Source organism: Centrocercus urophasianus, unplaced genomic scaffold (assembly GCF_019232065.1).
Source record: "Centrocercus urophasianus isolate 14NV4802_14NV808 unplaced genomic scaffold, USGS_Curo_1.0 seq_13, whole genome shotgun sequence".
NCBI classification, from domain to species: Eukaryota; Metazoa; Chordata; class Aves; order Galliformes; family Phasianidae; genus Centrocercus; species Centrocercus urophasianus.
The window spans coordinates 17,945,137-17,949,740 of NW_024884475.1; positions in this window are offsets into that span (position 1 = coordinate 17,945,137).

A 4,604-nucleotide genomic window follows, 5' to 3' on the forward strand; every position below is an offset into this window, starting at 1 on the left:
TGCTTAAAAAATGTGACCATGTACGAACTCCCAGCAGTTTCAAAGGTAAGTGTGCTGATTCATATACATGTGATATGAGGGAAATCAAAAACAAACATACTGTAAACACTGTGCTGTGATATTTAAAGTAAAAATTAGCTACAATTTATGCAGAGCATCAAGACAACTAACATTCACACAACCTCTACCTGTTAGGTAGTAAGGCTTCTAAAAGTTGAACCTTCTACATTATACCAAATTAATGCATTCTCCCAAAAGCAATGTTGTTTTCATAGGACTAAAGCGAATATTTCAGGAACTTTACGTATTCAGCATTAATGCAGAAAAGAAAACCATGCTGTTTTTGAACGATGGAGACAAGAACTATGACTTCACATATTTAGTCACCTAGCCAGCTCTTCAGTAATAGCCAGGTAAAAACTAATCAGATGATGAGAATGTCTACTTTTGAACAGAGAGCTGATACTAAAAGAAGTACGCAAATTTGTACCCTCACAAGGGATGCCTGAGTTGTGTATCTGCACACAAGTGATAGTTTTCTTCTGGTTTTTCCTGTAATTCCATTTAGTATCTGTTGAAATTAGTCTGAAGTTCAGAAAGCTATTAAACAGTAAGGATGTTTGAATAAAATACTTTTCTCTAAATGGCTAAAAAAAGTGCCTTCAGTTTTTCAAAAAATATCATGCACCCGTGAAGCTGAGAATGATTTCTACAGGTATATAGATACAGATATATAGAATAGAATAAGTATTTTTTTGAGGCTGTAGGAAAATATCTCAAGATGTTAAAGTTTATTGACAATAGCAGGTGACACTGCCATCAAGATTAAAGCCATCATTGAATTTACAAAAAAAAAAAAAAAAAAGTAAATGGTGAAATATTTTTCATTGCTGTCACCACTGTTGTTTTGAAATGCAAAAAGACTGTGCTCCTTTACAGTAGTCTTTAGAATTAAAACTTTATTCAGCTGGAAAAAATAAGTTGTTTGAATTCCTAGAGTAAGCTGAATCATTTACAGTAGTGATATGGATGTATCAGGCTAATATTTAATGCACACTATGAGGAAAAATAACTGAGGAAAGAATAAGCTCTATTTGCCACATCAAAAGGATAATTTTTGGAGGATCCGTAAGTTTAAAATTGCTTCACTTCTACATCAGATTGAAAATTATAAGGTCTGCTCCAAGACTAATATCCCCTATTTTAGTACATTGGCCCATAGAATGGCTTGGGCTGGAAAGGACCTCAAGGATCATCAAGCTCCAACACCCAAATGACGACAGAGACAGAGGCAGACTGAACCATCCCACCAATATCCCATAACATTTTGTTGCCACACAACAGATGGCAGCAGAGGGCAGTCTGGTATGGAAGTGCATATGAAGCTGATGGGTCTAGACAACAAAATTGGGGTCATGGTTAGTATACAGTGACCTTTTTTTCTTGACTGAAACAATGCATGCGGCAAATATTACATTAAGAAATTGACTTGCTAGGATAAACGGTAACTTATAAATTAAGAACTTCCAAATAAAGAAAGCTTCTTGAAGAGATTTCCTGAAGTTCATGTAATAAAGAAGCAGGATTTTAAGAATTAAACTTGAATATTTTTTTTTCTACATTACTGAGAGTTTGGAAGGTAATCCCTATATGGCTCACCTGTTGCAAGTAAAGCTGTTATATCTAGCCTGGTTTTTGTTGCTTCCTTCATTGTCAGCAATACATTAATCTAATTTTATGAAATCTAATAGGTTAGCAATGCAATAATTTGCTTCTGATGGGCAGAAATTAAGGAGGCAAGATAAATGCTGCCTTTCAACTGTAGAGACAGTGAAATAAAAGACAAGCTATGTTCCAATGTTCCTTCTCTTTCCCATTATTATGGCCCTTCACATTCTACTAGCAACAACATTCATGTGAGTGTGTGGCAACCTGGCTCAGGAACTACTTGTATTAAGAGTATCACACTATTTTTTGGTGCTGGGTTATTTTTCAGCTCCCTAGCCTAGCTCCCTGGAGGAAGGAGATAGACAAGTGAGGAATAAAATTATATGACTCAAGGATATAGAGTCCAGATTTAAATCGGCATGGATTGCCAACGGAACTTAAAAGCTCCGTTTAATTCCTTTTTTTTGTTTGTTTGTTTGTTCGTTTGTTTCAAATTTAAAGCAGTCCATTGTTTGCAGGTACAGATTGAATTATTTAATCAGAAGGAAATAGTGGAAATGTAGATATCTTGAAAATGTACAGATGGGATGTGCATTTTTGCAGGAATAACTAGATGAAAGTAAAATGACATAATACGTAGCCAGGTGGCATTTTGATGCTTTCCATATTCTTTTAGCTCTCAGTCAAGATCCAATTTGATTAAATTATTAAATTTTGTATTTAACTTCTGTGGTATTCACTTATAGATCTTTTCCCAGCAATGCTATTTTGGCATGCTGCTTTCCTGAACAATGTGCAGTGCGGTTAAGAAAACACAGCTTAGATTCTTTATGTCATTTAAATGATGCCAAGTTGAATTTTCTGTCCTAAGATGTAGCATTACATTTATCTCTAATCATCACTCATTAAAAAAAAAAAAAAAAAAAAGACAATTTTTGCTTTATTTACTAAAACGTTTAGTTTACTAAAACTAAAACAAACTTCTGTCCCATAACGAGTTTATATTAATATGCATTTATATTATACCAGAAATAATCTTCCAATTTCAACCTCATTTCTTCTTCTTTCTATTAAAACAATAAAGAGATACAGGCAGTACAATGATATATGAAAATCTCAACATTTTCACAAATCTTGGACTTTGCACACCTTATGATAAAGATCTGTCTTATATTGCAGTTGGCTACACTTTTCTGAAGCAGATTTCTCAGTCAACTCACTTCTTCCTCATAATACTAAAAAATGACTTATTTAGGAATAAGTCTGTTCCTCAGAGCCCAGCAAAGATGATCTCTGGCATATATTAAACACGTAATCTAAACAAATAAATTTACTCTGCCCACAAAATCATTGCTTATTTTCAGTAATCTTCTGTTCTCTTTTGTCATTTGAAATATAAAATTACTTGCTTACACAAAATTATTTGTTGTCTGTTCTAACACTCCATGAGAACAAAACATGAGGTTTTTATCAGTTGGTAAGTTATTTTGTTTTTACCTCCAGCTATCTAAATGCCTTTTATATTTGTACTTGTGGTCATATTCAACATGTTACTTCAGAGGTAACACATCTGTATTAAAAAGCATGTTTTCTTATAAGGTGATGCAACGTGAAATGTTACAATCCAAAAGGACATCACTGAGAACATTGCTTTAACTTTGAAGTACTTTTTGATGGTTCCATTTTAGAGAGGTGTGAATATTTCAAATTAAAAAATAAAATAAAAAATAAAAAAATAAAAACCTTAGGTCTCATATCCTTGTATTTCATTCAGTTTATTGAAAAGAATTAATGAGTGAAGTCTATTTACTCCAAAAATATTCACCAAAATAACTGCACAAAAAAAAAAATAAAGAGAGAAAATTTGCAGTGAAAGGTCTTTTAAGCTTCTGATGATTTACAAAGCTCAACAGAAAATATCTACTGAGTTAGAAGGACAGAAAAAAAATCCTTCCTCTGGATGCTAACTAAAGTAGAAACTTCCCAGTGAATATGCAGAACCAAGACTGCAGGAATAAACTGGTAGTCTCCAGAAGTCGTAAATGTTAATTAATAAATCTGTTAATGCAATATGCAACTCCAGACAGCCAGTTACATGAAATAGCATTGCATATGATGATCCAGGGAGTTGTATAGGGTTAGTCAGTCAACTCCACACAAAATCTTATATCATGTCATAATCTTACTAAACAATGAAGAAACAACATGTATTCAACATTACAACACTTTCCTAAAATATACATATTATCTTTTCTTAAACAAAGTAGTAAGAAAATAATCCTGGTCACAAGCAGTTTTTTTAACATGTAGAATTTGCAGGCTAATTGTCCAAAAAGAAAAAAAAAAAATTGCAAGAGAAAAGAAAATGCAGTGCTATCCATACCTCTGCCACTGTTAAAAGGATGAAATGGACAAATATCATTGACTAGCAGAGCTGCAGCTGTACAACAGCTTGCTTAAGTTGGTAGTCTATTCCTTTATACACAGTTAAACTACAAAAATGTACTTATTCGTATAATAAATTGTAGAAAAGGAGGAAATAGCTTTGTAACACTGTTTCAGGCTTGTGCATAAGATGCACTCAATTAAATTTTACTAAGGGACCAGTTTTCAACTCTTCACATTTCTGACTATTTTATCCCAACTTTGTTTTTATTTGTTTCAGATAATACCCCATTTATTCAAGCTACAGTTGCTTACAGCTCCAGTGTTTCTACTTCCACTGTTATACAATCTATACGTTTTTGTAAGAATTGTAAGAATTGCTTCGTGAATATCCTCCAACAGTATTACTGGAAAATAAAGCTCTTCATGCAAAAGGCACAACATGTTCAAAAAGTCTAATTGACTTCTATTTGTATTTTGATCTGAACAATTGAGAAGCCAGTTACTTATCCAGAGAGTGTCTGTGTTTTATAACATTTAAGTAAACATAA